This window comes from Bos indicus, chromosome 10 (assembly GCF_029378745.1).
Source record: "Bos indicus isolate NIAB-ARS_2022 breed Sahiwal x Tharparkar chromosome 10, NIAB-ARS_B.indTharparkar_mat_pri_1.0, whole genome shotgun sequence".
In the NCBI taxonomy this organism is placed as follows: domain Eukaryota; kingdom Metazoa; phylum Chordata; class Mammalia; order Artiodactyla; family Bovidae; genus Bos; species Bos indicus.
The window spans coordinates 82565419-82591496 of NC_091769.1; the positions used below are offsets into that span (position 1 = coordinate 82565419).

At 48.5% G+C, this 26078-nt stretch overlaps 1 protein-coding gene across 1 annotated transcript in view; it reads left to right on the forward strand.

The window, feature by feature from the left end:
- The first annotated feature begins 4290 nt into the window (after positions 1-4290).
- Positions 4291-26078, forward strand: part of SIPA1L1 (signal induced proliferation associated 1 like 1) — a 521546-nt gene continuing 499758 nt past the window's right edge. Inside the window, exons 1-2 of the mRNA XM_070797798.1 lie at positions 4291-4425; positions 22509-22783. The gene's annotated coding sequence lies outside the window, so the exon portion shown is untranslated. The remainder of the gene's footprint in view (positions 4426-22508; positions 22784-26078) is intronic.

Consider the following 26078-nt stretch of genomic DNA (forward strand, 5'->3'; position numbering starts at 1 on the left):
TGTGTGTGTGTGTGTGAGTGTGTGTGATGGGGAGGGCAGTCTTGTAGGACTGAGCCCTTAACCTATGGAATCTGATGTCACCGGTGGGTTGAATGTCAGAAATGAATTCAACTGTAGGACACCCAGCTGGTGGGGGCACTTGCTAGGATGTGTGGGACTCCGCCCCACTCCCCCAACAACACACGTGTTGAAAATTGGTGGCTAGAATCTTTAGTCGGTGATCAGAAGTGGGATCACAGTCAGAACACTTTGAATACTCTTGTTAAGGGTCTGCTGTGTGCCAAGTATTTGAAATTACAAAGAAGAATGAGAAAAGTCCTGGCCTTCAGGACCAACAGTTTCTACTAGTGAACAGTAGTGCTGTTTCTACTGTGGAGAAACAGTAGATAAGAATGACTCCAGCCAGGCAGAAGGTGCACAGCACCACGAGGAAGACAAAATAGATTCCCGAGGGGCAGAAAGGATTATAAGCTCACTCAACCGGGAGGCCCTGGAGAGCTTCCTGGAGGAGGTGCTATGAGGAGGAGGCCACAAGGAAGCCACTCTAAGTGGAAAGGATTGGCATGAGAAGAGGAAACGTGGGAACCCAAGTGCAGTCTGACTGCAGTGCAAGGCCCAGGTAGGGTGGCAGCTGATTGTTGGGCTGAAGAGACAGCATAGAGCCGGATGCGAGTCTGGAACACTGTGCGACAAGCCATGGAGGGCCATTAATAGGGAAATAACCTGAATAGAACTATGTTTGGGGGATTTAACCTGGCTGGAGAAGATGAAGAGGGAGATCTGAGAGCCTTCCCGAAGGACAGGAATGCCTTGCGATCTTCCAGCCAGAAACGGAGAAGGCAAACAACGGTAGGGGCAAGGGGCAGAGGGGGCGATGAGGGCTGACGCTAGCCCTAAGGCGCCCACCCTGCCCGCCAGACCCTCTGGTCCCAACAAGTACGACCAAAAGAGCTTATGTTGCTGCACAGAAAGCCATACCTTCGTTCATCACCAAGCAGCGCTTTCTTTGACAAGACGAACCAAAGTTTAAAGTTCTGGAAAGTTAAAGCAACATAAAATATAAAGAAGAATTCCGTCATTAAAAAAGATGTTTCTGCTTTAGACAGACCCAGAGTGATCTGTACTAGGACTGAGCGTTGAATGCAGGGGGTGGACATAGAGTCATGTCCCCCAACCCCTCTCCGCTTCAAGTCTCAGAATGCCCAAGTGCTCTCTCTTCAGGCGTGCACACCCAGCTGGGAGGTGCCCTTGACTCTGTTCATGCGTGTGTGGACTCAGCTCTGACACAGCTCTGAGTGTGACACAGCTCTCACACGCAGCTCTGAGAACCCCCTCAGGGGGCCATTGGTGGAAACACATGCTCTGATGAAGGGGCGGTGATAGGGGCCAGCACCGTCGCCTCTGAGACTAGCATCCAGGATGCCACGGTGTGTGCAGCTGAGCTTTGGCAGGCATTTCCCCCTCTTTTGGCTATGCCAGGTCTTCGTTGTGGCACGTGGAATCTTGTTGCCTTAGGCAAGGTCTTTTCATTTGCAGCACACAGAATTGTGGCGTCTGGGCTTTGTCGCTCTGCAGCATGTGGGTACTTGGTTCTCAGACCAGGGGTCAAACCTGCATCGCCTGCATTGCAAGATGGATTCTTACCACCAGACCACCACAGAAGTCCCCTGCAGGCATCTTTTGTTGAGCTAAATGACCCAGGGTTACCAGAGTCCGAGCTCATACCACTAGTCATGACAAGCCAATAAACCCAGAGATGGGTTAGTGGGGCAAGGAAGAGCAACTTATTTGCAGATCCAGACAACTGAGGGGTGCTGGACTAGCATCCCAAGGAACCATCTTCCCTAAGTTAGAACTCAGGCTTCTGATATACTGAAAAGGGGTGGGATAAGGTCCTGGCCAGACTCAGAGGAGATGTTTTTCGTACAACCATTCATAGGTGGGCTTGGTCAGGATGTTTCCTGTGAGCTAAACAAAAGTATTTTAGCTTAACGCTCATTACCTGGGAGGCAGAGTTTCTAGAGAAGGGCCGTTATGTATACTTTACGCTTATACGCAATATCCCTTTGGTGATTAGCCTGTAATAGGGGTCAAAAGTTCTTCTCTGTTACACTCCCACTTAAAATGGACAACTAAATGGTTTTTAGTGTATTCATAATTTGCACAACCACGTCCTCAATCAACTTTAGAACCTTTTATCACCCAAACTGAAACTTTGTACCCACTCAGTTCAGTCACTCAGTGGTGTCTGATTCTTTGCGACCCCATGGACTGCATGAAGCATGCCAGGCCTCCCTGTCCATCACCAACTCCCGGAGCTTACTCAAACTCATGTCCACTGAGTCAGTGATGCCATCCAACCATCTCATCCTCTGTCGTCCCCTTCTCCTCCTGCCTTCAATCTTTCCCAGCATCAGGGTCACTTCAAATGAGTCAGTTCTTTGCATCAGGTGGCCAAAGTACTGGACTTTCAGCTTTAGCATCTGTCCTTCCAATGAATATTCAGGACTATTCTCCTTTAGGATGGACTGGTTGGATCTCCTTGTAGTCCAAGGGACTCTCAAGAGTCTTCTCCAACACCACAGTTCAAAAGCATCAATTCTTCAGCGCTCAGCTTTGTTTAGGGTCCAAGTCACATATCTATACATGACTACTGGAAAAATCATACCCTTGACTAGGCAGACCTTTGTTGGCAAAGTAACGTCTCTGCTTTTTAATATGCTGTCCAGGTTGGTCATAGCTTTTCTTCTAAGGAGCAAGCATCTTTTAATTTCATGGCTGCAGTCATCATCTGCAATGATTTTGGAGCCCCAAAATAAAGTCTGTCACTGTTTCCATTGTTTCCCCATCTATTTGCCATGAAGTGATGGCAAATCACTTCATGTACCCACTAGCTGGTCCCCATTTCTCCTTCCCTCCAGCCCTAGGCAGCCAGTCTACTTTCTGTCTGCAGATCTGTTGATTCTTAGCACTTCGTATAAATGAAACAGTGCAATCTGCGGCCTTTAGTGACTGGCTTCTTTCGGGCAACCGTGCTCTCCAGATGCATCCACATGTCGCATGAGTTGGTAGCCTCTGTAGCCTAATGCTCTGCTGGGCGAAACCAGCACATTTTTATCCACTCACCTGGTGATGAACATGGGTTGCTTCCATTTTTCAGCAGTTGTGGACAGTGCTGCTGTGAACATTTGTGAACATGCTTTTTAAGCAAAGATGTGAAGGGGATGAAGGCATTAATCACACACAGCTGTGTAAAGGCCCTAAGTCCGGAGCCTGCTCAGTGTGTTTGAGGAAAAGCGAGGAGGCAGAGATGGAGGGAGAAGAGGCTAAGAGAAACAGGTGGTGAGTCAAGGGAGGTTCTGGCAGCCGCTGTAAGGATGCGAGTAACGTGAGGATCGCTGGGTGGCCTTGAGCAGGGAGACACATGACCTGACACCTGTCTAGTCCTCCGTGTTGTATCAGCGTGTTTTCTGAGTTCAGGGGAGGATGAGGCTGGAAGAAAGAGAGGAAGAAAGTGAGGAGAGCCCTGAACATGCCAGGAAGGCCCAGGGGGCAGAGGGGAGAGGCCACAATCCCCGACACCCAGGAGGTGAAGCCTGGTCGATGCTGGGATGAGCCCGAGGCAAGACTGGGCACCTCTGAGTTGGACAGGCTTCCGCATTCCCATCCTCCTTGGATGAACACTGATGTTTCTTTATCCAGAGCGTGCCTCTGAGAAGCGCATCCTGTCATCCTGAGGTGGGCAGGTGACGGGAGGTGGGCTGCTCCTGTCACTCGCTCAGGAGGCCCACACCTTCTGACATCTGCTCGCCCTCCCTCTGACAACGGCCACCCCCTCCCTCACTCACAGTGACTTGGCTTTCACCTCAGGAACTCTTCGAAACAGTTGTTTTGAAGGCAATCTGCTAAGATGGTTTGTGAAGCGCCGTTTTCTCTGCCCATCTTGAGGGGGGACGGCTCCTTCCGCCACTTGGTCAAATTACGGAGTGGGGCTGCTGTCCTTTGACATGACTCTGTCCCCCCGGCCTCAGTGACTGTTGAGCAATGCGTACAATTAAAGTCAAAACCCTGGATTTTCCGTCTCCAGCATCCACAGGCTGCAGAGAGTGGAGCCTGGGTCTCTCTGTGCCTAAATGATTCGGTGGAGTGAGTGTCACTGTCCAAGGGAGAGAAAGTGAAGCCTGGAGTACCAAGCATCTGTGCTGCTGGCTGGATACTCAACCAAACACTGAATCAGGGCACTGGGCCTTTAAGACAGAAGAAAACACATTCTGGCGGGGTGGAGCCTGGCCCAATTATCCAGGTGCCGGGAAGTTGCTGGGGCCTGCCTTTGTTAGGATCAGGTCTTGGTAGTTCTGGTTTGCAGTTCTGGCAGCACCAGCCCCGCTTCCCTACTTCCCGCCACACAAGGAAGGTTTGGCAGCGGTGAGCACCCCTCCCACCCACACACCCACAGGCTCTCTGTCTTTCCAAGCCCAGTGTTGACAGCTATCATTTTCAAACTCCTCTTCAGGCCTTTTTTCTTCTTCCTTTCAAGTTCAGGCTCTTCTGTGGTTAAAATTATCTCTTCTACATTCTCCCTTTCCTACCTGTCAGCCTGTGCTGGGGGAGCAGCCGAAAGTAAGGAAGAAGGCTGACCTTTGGGGGTGAAGGTGAGGTCACCCAGTCTGTTGACTGAGCAAGTGTTTCGAATCCTGTGTATGTGTGTGTGTGTGTGTGTGTCTGTCCTGAGCTAGAATTGGTGACTCTGAAAAGAGGGTCCAGGCTTCCCATGCCTCCAACCCCCACCTGGTATTCCAGCTGCACACAGTAAGTCCTTGATAATAACGGGCAAAGATTAAGAAAGGGAGTGTATTAGCAGGAGAACTGGCCAGAGACTTGGGTTCTAGCTCCGACTTCACCTGAAGCTTTTTCAAAGCTCCTTAACTTCCCCAGCTTATCCACTTTCTATAAAAGAAGTCAATAATTCCACCCTCACCTCCTCTGGCTACTGTGAGACCGATGAGATAATTGAGCAGACATTTTCTTCCAAGGACCAAAGAATAGAACCAGCTGGGCAGAAGTCATAAGGGGGCAGATTTTAGGTCAAAATCAGGAAGAAATTTCTATTAACCAAAGTGCCCTCTAGAGGTCCCCTAATTGAACAAAGAAACTTCTGTTCTGGGAACTGCTCAAGCCAGACAGATGGATCCGCTGATGGATGTCCTGCAAGAGGGGGGCTGACCCCTGGGCTGTAAGGTCCCTTTGAAATGTGAGTGGCTCCATTTTGGTGGATGTAGAAGGGCTTCAGAAAGAATCTGCATGAGGCTGGAAGTCTGTTGGCTTTTCTGCACATTTCCCAGGAGCCTGGCCAAGTTCAAGTACGGAGGGTGGGCACCAAAAGCCAAGGGAGAAGAAACTGCCAGCCTGGGCTCTGGTGTCACAGAACGACCTTGCCATTCCAGCAGGCACCCGGAATCCAGAGCTTCTGCGTCTGCCGAGTGCCCTGAGCAAAGATGCAGGCCCTTTCTGCTGGGGTCCCCGCTGCGGGCCGACTCCGGTGGGAACCACCTCTCTGAACCTGCAGAGCCTAGGCTCCTCCAGCTGGGCCACATGTTCCCAAGGGAGGCGGCCGATGGTAGGACTGGCCCGTCAAGGAGATGCCAGTGTCCAGAGAGGGAGGCCTGATACCCTCCACTGTGAAATCAGACCCTGTAAAGCTGGTACAGGAGGGGCCTCCCCAGGAGACAAACCCGCCCTTCCTTCCTGGTGGTTCTTGGCTATAAACTTTGATCAAAGAAAACACTATCTTTCACATCTTTCCAAGCCTACCCTTCAGCTCCAAGACTAAGAATTAGACCCTCTCCTTTTACCTCCTAAGGGTCCTTCGGGGAGGATCCTCTTCCATTCCACAAGAATTGACTCAGTGTGACTGGGTAGACAGCTCCTGCCATTGGTGCCCCTGAAGGAGCCTGGTCGTCTTTTCCCTACCATACACACCCTCTGGTCTCTGCTCGCCCACCCGCCATGCAACAGAAATTTTCTTCTGTAACTTGGGGAGGATAAAATATTTTTGGTAGCGAAGGGTTCAGAGAAGATAAAGGGGTATCCGACATCCCTTCTCTTGATTGGTCCTGTGGACTGGCATACAGCCCAATTTGGGAGTTGAGGGTGGGTAGGGATGTCACGAACCAGGGCTCTTGGCCTTTCCCAGGCAATAGAAATTGACGAGAGGCCAGACCAGAAATTCAAGCAAGGCTCTATTGGGGCCCCTGCTGCAGCAGGAGGGAGAGAGAACAAACAACCGATTCCCTTGCTTGCTCACTCCAAGAGGGGCAGGCGAACTTGTTCCTTATATGGGGTGAGGGTAGGGATGTGTCCAGGGGTCGGGCAGAGGCTTTTTGTCCACCCTTTAGGTGTTGGTGTGTGCAAGGGGTATGCTTAGTACCCTGTTTTTGCTCCAGACTCCTCAAAAGTAACAGTTGAGTGTTGGGATCTTTCTCTATCTTTGGGGGCCAGAATTTGCCCTGACTGTGCGCGCACACATTTTTAGTCCCGTACAGTTTCTTTGTATTTTGTTGCTCGAGGATGGAGTTTCAGGTGCAAGTGCTGCAGCAAAGGGTCCTGGGACTCGGCTTGTCTTGCGGAGGGCAAAGGTTGAAGTTGAGGAAAGCTGGAACACAAATACAAGCTCCGGGGCTCAAGAGGTGTGCCGCTGGGACTCCCCTACTTGAAGCCCAGCTCCCTCGGTGCCCCGAGGACTAGACGTGTTAGAACATCTGAGATAGTCACCGGAGTTCACGTGCCCACGGTGGATACCACCAAGAGGGAACTGAGTGGAGAGTAGAGATGGAAGAGTGGAGTAGAGATGCTGGGCAGCATGGGGACGGATCTGGACCCCTTGGGAAGTAAGAAAGGAGAGACAGAAAGTGCAAGCTGCTCTGAGAAGAAGCTTTGCATGAGGGAAGGAGAGTAATCAGAGTGGAACCCGTGTTTGGTTTAGTTGGGTTTTTTTTTGTTTTTTTTTTTTTAATATGGGAGAGACAGAAACATGGTTATAGTCTGAGGAGGAGAAGCTCACAGAAAAGCAGAAGATGAACCATTAGGAGAATGGAGATAATTAGTGGATCAAAGACAGGTGAGGGGAGGGAAGGGATCTTGAACGCAGAAGGGATTTTCCTGAAACAGGACAAGGGAGGAGGAAGGCAGGAAGGAGGTAGAGATCCACCCAGGAGCCTTCATCTCACGCATGAAATGGGAAAGCCCCTCGCTGTTCCCTCTGTAGGCAAGGGGTGCGAGGAAGTGCCAGGTCCAAAGTGGCCGCAGTGGGGCTTGAGGGGGGTTGCTGCACGGGATGCAGGGACCTTGGGGCTTGAGGATGTGCCAAAGCCACCACAGCCAGGTGTGAGCCTCAGCTGGGACTCCATAGACGGGACAATGGGAAATGGCCTGAGAATCACCAGTGGCACCAGTGAGTGCAGACATCTACCACCCTAGGGAGGGCTGGCCCAAAGACTCCGGAGCCCCACTTCTACCTCTGTTCCCAGGACACCATAATGGATGGATGTTGCGGAAACTGGAAACTCTTGGGGTTTCCACTGTCTGATTGGTGGATCACCCGGCTTAGGAGTTGATGAAGGTGGGGAAAGCAGGCTAAAGACTCACTGAGGCTCTTGGGAAGAGCAGAGTATGTTTTTATTGTTTTATTTATTTTTGGCTGCCCTGGGTCTTCATTGCTGTGTGCAGGCTTTCCTGAGTTGTGGTGAGCAAGGGCTATACTCTAGTTGAGGTGCCCAGGCTTCTCACTGTGGTGGCTTCTCTTGTTGCAGAGCATCAGCTCTAGGGTGCCGGCTTCAGCAGTTGTGGCCCACAGGCTTAATTGGCCTGTGGCATGTGGGATTTTCCCAGACCAGGGATCAAACCCATGCCCCCTGCATTGGCAAGTGGATTCTTAACCACTGGACCACCAGGGAAGCCCCAGAGTATGTTATTAATTGCACCACCCACTGCTCCAGAGAGCAGATATTGAAGGCAAAGCCAATTGCTCAAGACTCATTGTTTCCTTGAGACGCAGCTGCTGCTAAGTCGCAGAGTCTAGTAGAAAAATGATGAGGGATTAGTGCTCAGGATATTAGGAGGCCAGCCTGACTCTTGCCTCTGAAAGCTGTGGGACTTTGCTTAGGTCATTGGCCTCAGTTTCCTCTTCTTCTTGGTGTGTATTTGTGGTCATGTCGTGTGGTGAGGGAGCAGCTTCATAGAATTAGAGCGAGAAGAGTGAAGAGTCAGGTTCTTGTCTCTTCTCCCCACCCCACCAGTAAGCACAGATTTCCTACAGATTGTAGGAGGAGGACCTGCATGGACTGGTCTGCCTAGTGCCCAAGGGCCCTGTGTGCCCCCCGACAACCCCCCACCTCTGCTGCTACCATCAGACACAGGCAGCAGGGGTGGGGAGCCTGTCACCCCTTGTCGCCTGCTCAGGTGGCTGCACCCGCTTCTTTGCTGCTGGTCTCCAGCCAGCTCCGTGACCAGCACAGCTCAGGCTGTGCTCACCGACCGGGTGTCTGAACCCAGAAGCATTCCCAGCTCCCTGGTGGCGGGCGGCTTGTTCTCTGCCCCTCCAGGGATCTGGGATCGATTTAGCCTGTTTCCGTGGCAGCGCGGGTTGCAGCGGCAGCCTCTGCCTCCCCGCGAGGCTGGTTGAGTCACGGCTGCCCACGCTCACCCTCCACAAGCCTGCCGGGAGCCTGGAGAAATTGGCAGGGGGTTGCCAGAGCGCCCTGCAGGGCTGGTGGCTTCCTGCCCTGGGTCTCAGGCCCAGTACAAATAGAGTGCTGGGCACAGGGCCCTGGACCAGGCTCACCCACCCAGAAACTTGGCGGGCTCTGCCCACGAGAGCTGTTAGATGTGCTCTGACTGACTTCAGAGTGGATACTTTCTTGGCTGCTGCCAGCAGCTGCAAGGCCTCGTGGGAGAGACCTGCAGGTGTTCGCACTCCAAGTCCAGTGCTCCTTTCATTGCCCAACGGTCGGCTCTCAAACTTGTCTTCCTCTGCCCACCTCAGCACCCAGGTTCCTTCTGGCTCTCCTCCCACGACCTCCCTTTGTGACACACATCAGCCTTCTCTGAATAACAGGCCTCATATTGCATTCTTTCCCAGGTCTTCTCCTCCCTGAAACTTACCTTTTCTTCCTCCTTTCGCATGTTCTGATCTGGTAAGCTGAAAAAAACAAAACACAAACGAAAAACAAACCCAAGATCATTTTGTATCATTAAGGCTAATAGCAGTTACAGGGCTCATCTCAAAGGTATTGCTTTTTATCCTTGGCTTTGAGAAGCAGAACATCTGTCTAAGGCAATAGTTTCTTAGAATATAATCCTTAGACCGGCAGCATCACTGAGGAGCTTGTTAGAAAGGCAGAGGCCCCACCCCAGAGCCCTGTGTCACAAACTCTGGGAATGAGGGCTGACAGTCTGTGTTTGACAAGCCCTCTAGCTGACTCAGATATCTGCTGGAATTTGAAAACCCTGGTGTAAGGAAGTGGATCTATAGCAATGGGGTTGGAGTGTTTTGGTCCCCACGTCTGTCTATGGTCACAGCAGAGCTGCCAGTGTCTCTGTTTTGTTTTAAATTTATTATAACTTTCTGGCTGCATTCTGGGTCTTCATTGCTGCACACTGGGTTTTCTCTAGTTTCGACAAGTTGGGGCTACTCCCTAATTGTGGGGTGCAGGCTTCTCATTGTGGCGGCTTCTCTGGTTGTGGAGCACAGGCTCAATAGCTGTGGCACGTGGGTTTAGTTGCTCTGCAGCAGTGGGATCTTCCTGGACCAGGGATTAAACCTGTGTCCCCTGCATTGGCGGGCGGATTCTTAACCTCCAGACCACCAGGGAAGTCCAAGTGTCTCTGTTTCGTGTGAGCCATACTGAGGGACTTGGGTTAGACAAAGACCCCAGCTGCCCCAACTCTGGGGACCCAGAGTTTTCCTTAATGACGCCCTTCCTCCAGATTGTTTGCATCAATGGAGAGAGGCTGGCATGTCTTTTCCTATGTGGAAAGGGCACCATTACCCTATCTACCACAGAGTGGGCGTTGAGGGGGTGAAAGGAAACCCACTCATTGGAAATGAACAATCCAGCCATTGTGGCCAGGGACGAGAGGCCCCTAAGCACATTTCTTAAGACCTAAAGAATTCCAGCAGAGGAAATAGGCACTGGTGATACTTGTTAATCAGTGCACATTCCTCTTTCATCTCTCAGTTCTTGGCTACATCGGCTCTAAGCTGCATTATGTGGAATCTTTCGATGTGGCACGTGGACCCTCCACCTTTGGTGCAGGGGCTCTGGAGTGTCAGGCTCAGTAGTTGTGGCACTTGGGCTTAGCTGTTCCACAGCATGTGGGATCCTAGTTCCCCGACCAGGGATCAGACCCAAGTCCTCTGCATTACAAGGCAGATTCTTAAGCATTGGACCACCAGGGAAGTCCCAAGCACGATGTCACTTTGACCCAAGTTGGGTCAGGGAAGCTATCCTGGTTATGCCTGGGGAAACACTCAGATCCAAAGTTGATGGACCTCTCTGAAACACAGGGTAATCTGCAAAACAGCTGAATGACCTTGTTAGTGTGTTTTTCTTCTCCCCACACTGCTGCTGCTGCTGCTAAGTTGCTTCATTCATGTCCGACTCTGTGCGACCCCATATTTGGCAGCCCACCAGACTCTGCCGTCCCTGGGATTCTCCAGGCAAGAACACTGGAGTGGATTGCCATTTCCTTCTCCAGTGCATGCATACATGCTAAGTCGCTTCAGTTGTGTCCGATTCTGTGTGACCCCATGGACAGCAGCCCACCAGGCTCCTCTGTCCACAGGATTCTCCAGGCAAGAATACTGGAGTGGGTTGCCATTTCCTTCTCTGCTCCCCACGCTATTAACTAACAAATCTTTGTATTTGTGCAACAGTGCAGTTTTCCAGCAGCTTTCCTGTGTGGCTAAGACCTAAAAGCCCCCCAGGCACCCAGCCTGAGGACTTGGTTAGCTTCTGGTGCTGCGTTCACTTCCGGTAGGGGATGTGGGATGAAATCTTTTGTTATAAGGGTGGAACGTCTAGTTCTCCATGCCTGCTCTACCTCGCAGCACATTCCCCCACCCAGCTGCCCCAGGACTGCCTTGCAGGGCAGGTAGCGCTTCCAAAAGGCATCTGCAGAGAGGATGGGAAGGCTCCAATACAGCAGTGATGGACACAGAGCAGTGGAGGATGCCTACCTTCCCCCGCAGGCAAGAACGGGACCCATTATTTTGAGCTTGCAAAGGAACACAATGACATAAGCTTCCCATCTGGCTCCCCAAACACTTTGGAAACAATTCCATCACAAGTCCGTTAGTTTTATGGGGACTCTAGAGACAGGCCAAAGTCACCGTTTGTCCCCTGGAATCTCCATCACTCTCAGGCTTTGTCACTCTGTGTGCCCTTCATCCCTGCCAGCTGCCTCACGCCTGCCTCTCTGTCCTTTTCTCTCTCATCTGCCTCCCTTCCCCTTTTGCAAACCTGTCCCTAACATGGGTCCAGCTAGGGCTCCATTCAGTCTAACCAACGTTTTCAGAGCGTCCACTCTGTGCAAGATCCACACTGGGGGTTGGAGATTCAGGGACGAGCAGGACAAAGCCAGGACTTAAGGAGCTTGCTCTCAGTGGTTTTAGTCCAGTTGTGACACCTTCCTCAGATGCCTGCTTGCATCCTGTTCCACCTTGCACCCTCTTCCTTTCACAGAACATTTGTCCTCAGATTCTCCTGTGTGCCAAGAATGCAAGCATTTCCATGCATTCTCTCACTTACACTTTCACATCAGGCAGATTCTATTATGTCTATTTTCCGGATAAGGACATGAAAGCTTAAGAGGTTATACGAATTGTCCAAGCTCACACAAGAAAGGGCCAGCTGGGATCCCTCCTAGATGGACTGCCTTCAAGACCCAGCTTCTTCCTACGCTGCCGTGTTGTAGCCACCAAAACTCACGCAGCTGGTTATCCACAATCAAAACAAAAAGAACAAAGAAATGTCCAGGGCTGTAGCTCTCTCTCTGCCTCTCTTCCTTTTGACAGTCGCAGGGGAGGGTTTGTTGTTTTAAGTCTAGGGATTTGGAGGTCATTGTCTCATATTCTTAGAGTTTTAGAAACTGGATGTTTTGATCATTTCTTCACTCTCTAGAGGGCTTCCCTGATAGCTCAGTTGGTAAAGAATCCACCTGCAATGCAGGAGACCCTGGTTCAATTCCTGGGTGGGGAAGATCCGCTGGAGAAGGGATAGGCTACCCATTTCAGTATTCTTGGGCTTCCCTTGTGGCTCAGCTGGTAAAGAATCCACCTGCGGAGACCTGGGTTTGATCCCTGAGATTGGAAGATTTCCCCGGAGAAGGGAAAGGCTACCCACTCCAGTATTCTGGCCTGGAGAATTCCGTGGACTATATAGTCCATGGGGTTTCAAAGAGTAGGACACAACTGAGCAACTTTGACTTTCACTCTCCAGAGCGTAGTAGAAACCTCTTCTGACACACCGCTTGAGCACCGCGGTCTGGCCTCTGTCTCCGAAGTCATCTCTAGGAGTCCTGGAAACAGCATGGATGCTGAGCTGTCTTTTCACATTGAAGAGGGGGGTTCAGTGGCCGAAGAAACGGTTCACGCTGCCAGTCTACTTTCAGTCTTCACTCACGGCCCTCTCACACTGACCCCCTTGGAAGGGCAGGAGACATCTCAGACCCCATGGAGATTTCCGAAAGGTTCCCAGCCAGGAAGATGGACAGCCCTAGAGGGCTGTCTGTTGGGTGTCGTGTGATTTGCATGTTGTGTGTGGTTTTCAAGCATTCTCATAAACTGGCCAAATATCCAGGGCAGGATCCACAGTAAGATCTCCTTATCCTGGTGTTTGAAGCCGTCAAGTCTTAATTCTTTTTGCACCTTCATGCTGTGTTAGTCACTCAGTCGTGTCTACTCTGTGCGACCCCATGGACTGTAGCCCGCCAGGCTCCTCTGCCCATGGGATTCTCCAGGCAAGAATACTAGGGTGGGTTGCCATTCCCTTCTCCAGAGGATCTTCCCGACCCAGGGATCAAACCCAGGTTTCCTGCATTGCAGGCAGATTCTTCACTGTCTGAGCCACTGGGGAAGTGAAGGCCAGGGAAGGCCATGGGAGCCACTCACCTCCCCACTCAAACCCCCTGTGCCTCTGTCTGGGCAGACAAGGAAGTCAGGGAAAATGTAAGCACTCCCTAAATAATCATTTGGGGTCACTCTGCTTTCCCAGGCAATTTTGGTGCCAACTGTCTCAAGGAACAGTGACTCCATCTCTTATCACATCACTCCCCACCAAGGCTCTGCAAAGCCCTCACACTGAAGTTGGTTTCAAAGGCAGCCTTGGTGAGGTAGTGATCGAGACTCCGTTAACCGCAGCAGGAAGAGGGCAGATGTGGAGCTTAAGGCGTGGCAGCTGGGGATCCAGGAAAAGGCTGGAAGTCACGTGTTGACATCAGTAAAGTCTCCCAGAAGATAGTGAAGCTTAGGACGTAAGTCCAGGTTCAGAATAAGGACCTCTGCCCAAGAAGTCCAGTTCTAGAAAGACTGAGCTACCGGGGAGGTTGCAAGAGTGGGAACTCATAAAGTGCAGGGTGAAGAACCATACTCAGTATCAACAATCCAGGTGGAGATTTGTTTTCTCACCACAGCTTACTTTTTAGAACTGGGGCTTAATACCCAAGTCATAGGAACTGCAAGAGTAACTCAATGCTGAGTGTCAGGACCTGAAGTTGTGCTACTGAAATCTCTCCAGCTAAAGGCAGAAATACTGAACACATGTTTTTGTCTGTCCTGTTCTTCCCCACCCCCACCCACCCCCTGAGAGTACATAATCCACACGATTACCTTCCCCACACAGCTACTACAAAATCATCAGCTATTCTGTGTGACTTAACTCGCCCCTCCTGGCCCTGATTGACTGGCCCAAGGGTGACCTCTGACCAAGGCCCTTTCCAGGGATGTTTAAACTTGGGACCCAGCACCTTGAGACACCTTCTCGGTGGTGACTCTAGCAGACCCTGTCAGTACCCAGCACATGCCCCTCACCCTTCTCTCTGTTCAGACTTCATATGACTCATCTCCTATAATGGATTCTCTACTGAAGGCACGTTCTCCAAATGGCTAATGTCCCTTTGAAAATCTGACGTTCCTGCTTCTTTTCCACATATGCCTTGCTCTAAAGCCAAAAGATCGAGAATTGACTTAGTAATTTTCTTCACTGTGTTTCACACAGGTTCTTTCAGAGCAGTCAAAGATTCTGATTTCATTCTGAAGCTAAAGGATTCCTTTCAACACCACGGCTCTCTTGCCAACCTCTGGAATCTTTCCTGGTACTCAGAGATTCTGAGTGGCCCTTTTTATACCAGATACCTGAGCCAAACCTTAGCTAATTTAAGTTAAACTCTTCAAGTTGGGAGCTAGGTGAATTTAAACTGTCTTTTTAAAGAAACAGACTGATTCTGTAATAGAATCATATTTATTTTTGTGCTATGCACTTATTTCATCTAGTAGATTATAAACATTTGGAGGAGAATTAAGTGTTAAACATCTTTGCATCCCTTGGCTCGTAACCAAGCACCTATTATATATTCAGTAAATACAAGTTTAATACAAAAGTGAATCATTCAATTTTATTTCTTATGTTAAATATAAAATTGATGATTTGAATATCATTAATCACATAGATAATCCCACTAGGACACATTTTAAGATATACTGTTATATATTAGAATGGCTTTATTTATTTTTATTTTTTATTGAAGAATAGCTGATTTGTAATGTTATTAGTTTCTGGTGTACAGCAAAGCCATTCAGTTATATACACAAATATACATATTATGTTTCATATTCTTTTCCATTATGGTTTATTACAGGATATTGAATACAGCTCCCTGTGCTGTATAACAGCGCCTTGTGGACTGTAGCCTGCCATGCATCTCTTATGTCTCCCGCGTTGGCAGGAAGGTTCTTTACCATGAGCACCACCTGGGAAGCCCCTTTTGTGTCATATTTTAGAGTCAACATGTAAGATGGCGTGTGGAATTCGTCTTTTTCTTTCTGACTTACTTCACTTAGTATGATAATCTCTAGGTCTGTCCATGTTGCTGAAAATGGCATTATTTCATTCTTTTTTATGACTAAGTAATACTCCTTTGTATATATTTACCACATTTTTTAATCCATTTATCGGCAGATGGACATTTAGGTTTTTTTCCCATGTCTTGGCTATTGTAAACAGTGCTGCTATGAACATTGGGCTGTGTATATCTTTTTGAATTATAGTTTTGGCTGGATATATGCCCAGGAGTGGGATTGCTGGATCATATGGTGACTCTATTTTTAGTTTTTTGAGGAAACTCCTTACTGTTTTCCATAGTAGCTGTACCAATTTACATTCCCACCGATGGTATAAGAGTGTTCCCTTTTCTCCACACCCTCTCCAGCACTTGTTATTTGTAAACTTTTCAGTGATGGGTGTTCTGACTGGTGTGAGATAGTACCTCATTATAATATTAATGTGCATTTTAGAGTGATTTTATAATAGGCCCAATATTAATAAAATTGGGTAAAACTAATTGGCACTTTCCTTTTACATATAACATACTCCTCTGCTAAGAGACCAGTTTCCAACATGTGTTCTATATCAGGAAGATCTCCTGTCTTCCCAGTCAAAAGTTGTTTAACCCTTTGATGGAACAGGGAAATCTCATTGGCAAAGCAGAAATGGAAGTTGTTGAAGGGAGTGGGGTTGAAGTGGGGGGCATACCTTGAACTGTCATTGAGTATTTTCTCTGTCTGCTGTGGGCTAGGGCTCACTTAGAAGCAACTTATGAGTGCTGGCCCCCTGCCCCAGTCCAGAAAGCAGGAGTCATGGCACCCCTGACAGATGCCCATTGGAAGTGGGCACAGAAAGGTCCTATGGAAAGGTGGTGGGTCAGGTAGGTCACGAGTGGGGGCAGAGCAACCCCGTGGAGAGAAGTCATAGCCCCAGGGTCAGTGTGAGCCCCAAAGCCTGGGACACAGGGTTCCCCCAGCCTCCGCTTTGCTGCACCCAGATTCCTGCATGTGGCAGGACGGCTCTCCAGTGTGAAGTCTTTGTGCCGTCCCCAGATCTGTGTATCAGGAAGGGAAGGCAGTCTACTCTCAGAGGAACAGAGGTATAAGGGCATAGAAATGTCTACTGCCGTATAGCCAAGAGAGGAAATTAGAAGGCCCAGGGTGGAGCGGAATGTGTTATAAATTTATGCCTTGACTGCTGCTTGCTGGTGACCTGGGTGAAAGGCACGCATACACACAGATGATCCTATAGGGTTGCAGGTGGCTCAGGGGAAGCATGGAGATGCAGAGAGACACCACGCTCCCGACGGCCTCTCCAGGTCCCAAATACCCCGCATTAGAGTAAGTCAGATGGCAAGGTGACAAGGACCTTGGTGATCCTAGCCTGCCCACTGTCCATTCCACCCTCTTCTGGTGACACTTGGTTTTTCTCTGGGAGCCCATTCTTCGCCCCCACCCCCTCAAGTCCTTGTGGCCTCATACTCCTGTTCTGAAGTCGATACCTGCCCTTCCTAGCCAAACAATGGGTTTTGTCTCCTGGCCATGGTAATGATTTAGGAGAGTGGTGTGTGACCCAGCCCCAACCAGTCAGCCCAGGGTAGATGGCTGAAGTTGGAGAAAGAGACACCCTTTTCCCCTGAGGGCAAGCCCAGAGATTTGAGGGTGAGTGGAGAAGAGACAGGTGCTGTGTGGGGAGCTGGTGCCTGAGAATAGAACCAACATGGCGGGGATGGGGGTCAAATGAGCAGCCCAACCCTTATTCAACAGATTTCCAAGCCAAGAAATTCCCTATTCTTAAACCCCTGGAGAAGATAATGGCTACCCACTCCAGTATTCTGGCCTGGAGAATTCCATGGACTGTATAGTCCATGGGGTTGCAAAGAGTCGGACATGACTGAGCGACTTTCAGTTTTCAAGCCAGATAGAGTCAGCTCTTGATGCAGTCACGAATCCCCTTGGTGACTACAACAGCCAATGGTCCCATCAATCAGAAAAGGAAACAAAAGGAGGGACCATTACTGAGGCGCCAGCCTGGAAGGGCTTCACTTTCAGGCCTTTTCCATTTTCTCCCCTGAGAGAGGCAATTCTCCTTAAGAGGCTGCCTGCAAATCCCCCAAACGAGGGGGCCCTCGGTTCCTTCCGTACCTCCCACCCCCTGCATCCTTGTTGAGGGAAGCCCACCCCTCCCTCCACGACGTCACAGTGGGTGGGTGGGTTTCCATGTGTGCCCTTCACCTGCAGAGCCATTTTTAGACCTTGTTTTCTATCGACCAGAAAACTGCTGAAATTAGAAGACATTTGAAGTGGCTCTTCATCAAGCCCGAGGAGATTTCTGCGGTTGCTATATTTGAAAGCCCGGCAGCAGGTTGTTTGGGCTTACGTCCTGCTGTTATGTAATAAACATAATGTTAAGCTTTGGAAGCCTGGAACACGGGTTGGGAGGGAGGAGACCAGTAGCCTCACAATGCTGTGTGCCCTGCAGATGCTTTGTAGAGGTTGGGGAGAAGATAATACAGTTTCTGCGTGTATTAAAATAACAATGTGTGCACAGCAGACTTGAATTACTATGTAAATTCCCAGAGGAAACAGTAGGGGGGGAAAGACAGAAGCAAGAAAAGAGGTTGTGTATTAATATATGGGAAAATGTAATCAACAGCCAAATAGAAGCTGTTTTTAGTAAGATAAAGAGACTCAGAGATGTGGGCTGATCCGCAGAGAGGAGATTGTATTGGTTTTCCAGGACTTGTCACTGATTACCATATATGTAGTGGCTGAAAACACTATGAATTTATAATCACAGCATTCTAAATCAGAAATCTGATCATGGTATGGCTGGGTTCTCTGATTAGGACCTCATGAGGTGAAATCAAAGTGTCCTCCAGGCTGGGACCTCACTTGAAGTGTGAGGTCCTCTTCCAAGCTCACATAGCTTTAGGCAGAACTTAGTTACTTTTTGGTGTAGGGTTAAGGGTCCCCTTTTCTTTTCAGCTGTTGCTGGGAGCTGTTCTTAGCTCTTAGAAGCCTCCTACATTTCCTCACCATGTGATCCCTTCCATGAAAGTTGCTCAGTCATGTCTGACTCTTTGCGACCCCATGGACTGTACAGTCCATGGAATTCTCTAGGCCAGAATACTGGAGGGAAAGGGTAGCCTTTCCCTTCTCCAGGGGATCTTCCCAACCTAGGGATCGAACCTAGGTCTCCTGCATTGCAGGTGGATTCTTTACCAGCTGAACCACAAGGGAAGCCCTTCCACAGGCTCTCTTGAAACATAGCTGTTAGCTCCTGCAAGGCCCCAGAAAAATCTCTCTCACATTTCCAATCTCTCTGACTTCTTCCATCTGTGGCTGCTAGACCCTCTTTAAAGGCTCACCTGATTAGGTCAGGACCACGCACCTCAAGGAAGGGGTTTACACAGAGTATGCACACTAGGGGGTGGGAATCTTGGGAACCATCTGAGAATTCTACCTTAGTGATCAAATTTCCGTACAAAAGCAGAGACCCCCAAACATGTAATCTCTTCTTTTTTATATTTATAATTTATTTGGCTGGGTTGGGTCTTAGTTGTGGCAAGCATGATCTTCATTGCGCCATGAGGGGTCTTTCCTGGCAGGCAGGGATTCTAGGCACTCAGGCTCAGTAGTTATGGCACAGTCCAAGAAGGCGGGCTTGGTGATCGTGGCACACTCTGAGAGTGTGGGCTTGGTTGTTGCAGCACATGGCCTCAGTTGCTCTGCAGCATGTGGGATCTTAGTTCCCCAAACAGGAATTGAACCCACGTTCCCTGGATTGCAAGGTGGATTCTTAACCACTGGACCACCAGGCAAGTCCCCGAAACATGTAATCTTAATACACTACTGACATGGACTAAATGTTTACATCTCACCAGAATTCATATGTTGAAGGCTTAACTCCCCAGCATGATGATGTTCAGAGGGGAAGGAAGCCTTTGGGAGGCGATTAGGATTATTCGAGGTCACAAAGTTAGAGCCCTCCATAATGGGATTGGTGTCCTTTAAGAAGAGGAGGATAGACCAGAGCTCGCTCTCTCTGCCATGTGAGGATATAGTAAGAAGGCAGACATCTACAGGCCAGGGAGAGGCCGTCTCCAGCACCTGAACTTGCTGGCACCTCAATCTTGAATGTCCAGCCTCCAGGACTGTGCGAAATAGATGTCCGTCTGTAGTATTTTGTTATAGCAGTCTGAGCTGACTAGGATGACCACAACACTGAAGGTTGCACTCATTTACCTCCACATGAGTCTTCTGGAAAACAAATTATTCACGGGCTGTGAAAGCATTCAGGATCTAGAGCTTTCCCAGGACGTTCCTTCTTCCACACCTCATTTGTTTGTGCCTTTATTCGTCCAGTGACTGAGGGCCTCCTCTCCCCCTTGGCACTGCCTCCTCTCCCCTTGGCACTGTGCTTGATCCCAGGGCCGTGTCTAGGGTGAGACCAGCGAGGCACCTGAGGACAAGATGCAAGGGGTGCCCGTTGGCACAACCCTGAGGGTAACTGCCCCCTGAGATTCTGCAGACTAGCTTCACAAGGGCACAAAATTTCCCCTAAAGAACACAGTTGAGTACAACTGGAAAATTGACCCCTTCTGCCCTTTAATGAGTCCATAAAGGTGCGGAGTCATTTCTAACACTATCAAGATAAAATCTGACACTAGGGTAAATTCAGTGCTCCATTTCATTGAATTATAACTCTGATGAAAAACCACCACCGCCTGATGCTCCATCAAAATGTTTGTGCAGTTTTCTCACATCCTGGGGAGAAGCCATGGGTCCTGGGAGCATCCTTGTATCTTTTTCACCTCTTGTTCAAGTTTTCTTTCCCTTATTTGCTGTTTCAGCACCAGCTGGAGCGCCTGTTGGAAGACTTGCATGAACCTCTATTTTTCCCCTTACTTCCATCCACAATGGCTCATCTGCTGAGCCAGTCATCAGAATCTGACTTGCCGTCCTGTAGGCTGTCCAGAATTTCATCTGACTGAGAAGCCCCTGGCTCTGTTCTGAGTGCCCTGGGGGCCTGGCCAGTCTATGGTACAAAGGCCAGCTGAACCCCATGACCTCAGCCCTGAAGCAGAGCACAGGAAAGGAGAACACCCCCAAAGCATCTTGCTTAGGACCGTTCAGACTCTTTGGTGAACCATCCTCTAATCACTATTCTCTGCTCCCCAGCTGGGTGGGAAAACAAGCCACCTGATTACAATCTTGGGGCTGGCAGTCCTGCATGTCCTTGTTTAGATAAACTTCCTTAAAGAGCCAAGAACAGCCCTGAGTTTAATTTCCTAGGGTGTTTCTCTGTGCTGAGTGCTTAACTAGAGAGAAGGTTAAACAGAGTACTGAGCTGATGGCAAATACGCATGACTGATTCCCCAACCTCAGCCGTGGAAGGGGTTTGAGGGGCTGGATCTTGGGGCCCCGTGTGCTGCCACAACCCAGATTTGCATCTTCTAGAATTCCTTGCACAACAGCAGACCTATTGTGAGGACTTTCTTTCCTCCTACCCTCATGCCCCAAGCAAGGCAGATGTTTACTTCCAGCACTAAAAGAAGGAGGGCGTGTGGGCAGAGATGGGAGGAATGCTAACCAGAGCTAACCTAAGTCAGATCAGCAGACTGGCCACTAGCCAGCCTCTGCCTTGCCCTCTGGGGACAAGCTGGTTCTCTGTGCCCTGGTCTGTAGGTTAAGGTTCTAATTCAAGGCTCAGTCACTTCCCCTCTGATGCTTTTAATATTATTAATCATCCCTTTGCCAAGAAGGTAACTCATAACAAAAGAAACTTGAGACTGACCCTTACCTGCTGCTGCTGCTAAGTCGCTTCAGTCGTGTCCAACTCTGTGCAATCCCATAGACGGCAGCCCATTAGGCTCCTCTGTCCCTGGGATTCTCCAAGCAAGAATACTGGACTGGGTTGCAATTTCATTCTCCAGTGCATGAAAGTGAAAAGTGAAAGTGAAGTAGCTCAGTCGTGCCCAACTCCTAGCGACCCCATGGACTGCAGCCTACCAGGCTCCTCTGTCCATGGGATTTTCCAGGCAAGAATACTGGAATGGGGTGCCATTGCCTTCTCCGACCCTTACCTAGAGGCTGCCAGAACCAAAGGAGTTTCATGCATTTCTCTTCACCTCAGTTTCTTTATTCAAAAAAGGAGGGGTAATTGTATTTGGTTTGCAGAATTTTGTTTTTAATTAAAAGTAATGTATACCAGGCACAGTGCTTGGAAACTATTACCCACTTAAGAAAGGGTTGCTGCTGCTATTACTGTCATCCCCACCTCAGAGTATGTGTTGTTGATCTGGGCTGTGAGTTTGTGAACTAAGATTGTGTGTAGGGCTGATACCAGTGATGGTGCCTGGCACAGCAGAGGTGTGCAATCAATGAATAAGTCTGGAATTTGAGCAAGGGTCAGTAGCCACCAGGAAGTACAGAGCAATTTTCTGCTCTATCTCCTGGGTCAATGGTTCTTCAATTATTTGTGTTCCAGACACATCCGATGGGACTGACATATTCAGACAACTATGAGTCAGCGATAATTGCTACTCAATCCCTGTTATGAAAGAACCATGTCTCCCAGTATCTGTAAAAGTAACCACTGTGGTCCCACCATTTATTTGGATACCCTTTGGCACTGTGGTTGGGGGTAGAATGCTTACTGCCCTGACCTCCCTGACTAACATACACAAGAATTCTCACATGTTCATTTAACCACCATATTTCTTGGCGACTAGTCTGGTAACATACTTTGTACCTTTTCCCAGCTCTACAGGCTATTGCCAGGGCTTCCCCAGTGGCTCAGCGGTAAAGAATCCACCCGCAATGCAGGGGATGCCAGTTTGATCCCTGGATTGGGAAGATCCCCTGGAGTAGGAAATGGCAACCCACCTTTAGTAAGGACACAGGAGCCTGGCGGGCTATAGTCCGTGGGGTCACGAAGAGTCGGACACGATTGGGTGACTGAGTGTGCTTACACAGGCTGTAGCCGTGGTGTGTTGGTCTGCAGATCTCAGGCAAGCATGGAACATTGCCCTTGGAATTCCAAGATTTAGCTTTGCAGTCTCTATTCATCAATAATCAACAATCCTGAAGGTCCTTGACATGTAGTCATTTGTAATTTTACTAAGAAGTCAGCTTTCAAAAATTAGCTATTACACAAGTAATATATGAGTATATATATTGCAAACTGCTTATACAGTAGAGAAATACACAATGGAAACCTGTAGAGGTAGTCTTTACTTGTATCAGTCAAAGTAGGACATGTTACACTGCAGTAACACACACACACACACACACACCGCCACCCATACTCTCAGTGGCTTATTGCAACAAATGTTTATTTCTTATTCACAGCACATGTTTTTGACAAGTTGGCTACAAGCTCTGCTTCTTGCTTTTTTCACTCCAGAACCAAAGCTGATGGGAAAGCCTAGCCTCTATCTGGAACACTGTCAATCTGGTGGCAGAAGATGACAAGACAAATGAGGCCCTGACTTCTAAAACTTTGCACAAAAGTGACCAACATCACTTCTTTGGCCAAAGCAAGTCACATGGCATTCCTGAGGTCGACAGTGTGGGAATATATCCTCCTGCAGAGAGGAGCACAGTTGGGAAAGAAAGTGGAAAGTCTGGTAAATGAGATGACATCTCCTACCTCCTCCTAGGATGACTTCCCACCCAGAGGTAACTGCTCTCAACACTTCAGTTCCCTTTCTTATATATTTGCCTGCGTGTGTGTGTGTATGAAAATATATTTGCACATAAGTGTAGAATGTTCACATGTTGTTCTGCAACTTGCTCTGCTCTCTTAATCTGCCTCAGAAACCTTCACATGCAGTATATATAAGCCTATCCCACTCCTTCTAACAACTATATGGCATTTCATGCCATAATTAAATTCTTGGTGTATTTTTGAATGTCTTCAACATGTTTTTCTATTACAGTTAATGTTGTAATATTTATCCTTATGCACATGTCTTTGCGCACATGTATATTTCTGAATAATAGGTTTCTAGAAATTAACTGTTAAAGCGGAGCACGTGTACTTTACAATTTCTGAAAGATACTGCCAATTTACCTTGAAAAATGCCTTCATCAGGGCACACAGATGTCAGCAATATGCCTGATTTTCCAAATCCTCAACAACTCTTAATATTATTATTAAGCTTTTTTTTCTTTGTTGATCTGGTGAATTTTTAAAATGTAGTTCATAATTTTAACGCATTTCCTTGTTTATTGGTGAGGTCAAGTGTTTGTACTTATTGGCTAATTTCACAATATTTTCCTTTGTGAGTTGTCCATTTTCCCTCTTTGCCCGTTTTCTAGTGGTTGTTTTTTCTTTCACATTTGAGTATGTTGAATTCTACTTTTACTCGATATTAATCCGTTCATCTTGCAGCTGGAATGTGTGTCCTCATTTCCCCCTTGTTTGCCCCCGGCAGTCACCGTTCCACTCTCTGCTTCTCTGAGTTTGGCTTTTGAAGATCCTACATGTAAGTGAGATCATATAGTATTTGTCTTTCTCTGTCTGACTTATTTCACTTAGCATAATGCCCTCAGGGTCCACCCATGTTTTTGCAAATGGCAGGGTTTCCTTCTTTTTTGTGCCCAAAGAATATATATACCATATTTCATTTGTCTATCCATCCCTCAAAGACGCTTAGGTTATTTCCATACCTTGGCTATTGTGAATAATGCTGCAGTAACTGGGAGTGCAGACATCTCCTGGAGATGATAATTTCGTTTCACTTAAATATATACTCAGAGATTGAATTGCTGGATTATAGGAAGTTCTATTTTTAATTTGCAGGGGGGAAACTCTACCCTGTTTTCCACATTGGCTGTGCCATTGTTTTTAATTTTGTTCATGGCATCTTTTTGTTGCCAAGTTTGCCATTTTCACGTAATCGAATCTCTGCTTATTTAAAGTTTCCAGGTTTGAGGTCTTGCTAAGACTTTTCTTAACTCAGAAATCCTCCTCTATATACAGATATTTTAAAGTTGATGGTTTTGTTTTATGTTTAGCTCTTTACTCATAAGGAATTTATTATTGGATAAAGTGTGAGGTGGGGTAGTAGAGGCTAAATTTTCTCTGCCTTAAAGCAGGTAGCTTATCACCCCAATACCATTCATTGGATATTTCCCCCTTTCTCCAACTGGTTTGAAATGTACCATGGATTAAATTCTTAGCATTTAAAAAACGTATTCCGTATCTTAAGGCATCAGATTTTACGGTGGAGCTGGCGTACAGGTGTGCACACCTCAGGGAGTGTGAGGTTAATTATAGCACCCATGGATTGACACAAGCATTTCCTGCTCATTGTAATTATGCTCACAAACATAAAGACTTCCTTATGTGTAATGAACGATTCTGATAGCCTGACAACTGCTGATGATGCTTGACAAGGTACTACCGACCTGGGTCCCTGGACTGTTTAATCAATAGAAATTGATAAGAGGTCAGACTAGGAATTCAAGCAAGACTTTATTAGAAGTGAAAACAAAGACCAGCTTCCCTTGCTCACTCTCTGTGGAGGGCAGGCTGGTTCTTTAAGGGGATGAGGGTAGGGGTGGATCTGTGGGTGAGCCCAGGGAAGTTTAGGTGGTCTGCCCACTGGCTTGGTGGTGCCATGTGCAGGGACCATGTGCAGTGCCCTGCTTTTGCTCTCTGCACCTCAGAAATGGCGGTTGGTTTGGAGGGAGGGGGTTGTACCTTATGGTTCATAATTTGTCCCAACTGCGCATGTGTGCAGTTATTTTTAGTCCTTTGTAGTTTCTTTGTGTTCTGTTGTTGGAGGAGATGTTACCCAGGGGCAAGCACTCCAGTAAAGGGCCTCAGGTGCCAGGTCCCAGGCTATCTCAAAGGGATCTAAAGAACTGAGCGATCATGAGTTAACTGGAGTGTTATAGTAATACATGGGCTTCCCAGATGGCGCTAGTGGTAAAGAAACTGCCTGCCAATGCAAGATACGCAGGAGACACAGGTTCAGTCCCTGGGGTGGGAAGATCCCCTGGAGGAGGCCATCGCAACCTACTCCAGTATTCTTGCCTGGAGAAACCCATGGACAGAGGAGCCTGGTGGGCTACAGTCCATGGGATTGCAAAGAGTCAGACACGACTGAAGAAACTTAGCACGCATGCCAAGTAATAGAATTATTAAAGTTTTTAAGGGGTCATTTTCATTTTTCACTTATTCTTTAATACATTTTACTTAGGGTCTGTTTGGGTTTGGTGGTCCTCAGGAATTCAGGGATTCAGTAGTTCTGGGGTGAGTCCCTAGAAGCATTTGGGTTCTACTGTGCCGGCAGCTTTCCTGGTGCCCAAGATTCTCCTGCAACTGATTCTACTTGAGGGCATGAGCGGGCAAGATTTTTCCAAGTGTTTCCATTCCACACATTTTGTGAAAGAAAAAGCTGCCCTCTGTGCATCCGTCTTTCTCACCGTCAGTAGCTCTTCATCCAACGGCAACCTGAGTGGCCCTTCTCCACATTTCAGAAATGCCTCACGCCGGTCTGGTCAGAGGCATCTGAAGATGCCAGGGTCGGGGCAGAGGAGTGTGAGCGGCGTTCAGAGAATGGCTGACCTCAGAAGGCAGATGCTTTGAGCCTCCTGTGCCCCCGGGGGTGGACTTAGAACAGATAAGGAGCTGATGAGTTGACAATTGCCAGTAGGAAAGGGGATGGGTCAGAGGTCTGCCCGGTCCCACATGCCTCTCTCCTCCCACTACACCCGCGCTGGCTCCTTGGTGTCCCAAGATGAGCCACTTCATCTACACCCTGAAGGAAGATTAGATGATAACTTAAAACAAGGTGAGCTGCCTGGGCTGAGGAGACAGAACTGAAAGCTGCGTGGAGAATGTGGAGAATGCCACAACAGGTAAAGGAATTGCTGGCTGCCAATCTGGGCCAGGGATCTCCTGGCCCTGGGCTGCCTTCCAGCCAGCCAGTAGGTGTCTTCTCCTTTCTCTAGAGAGCTTTCA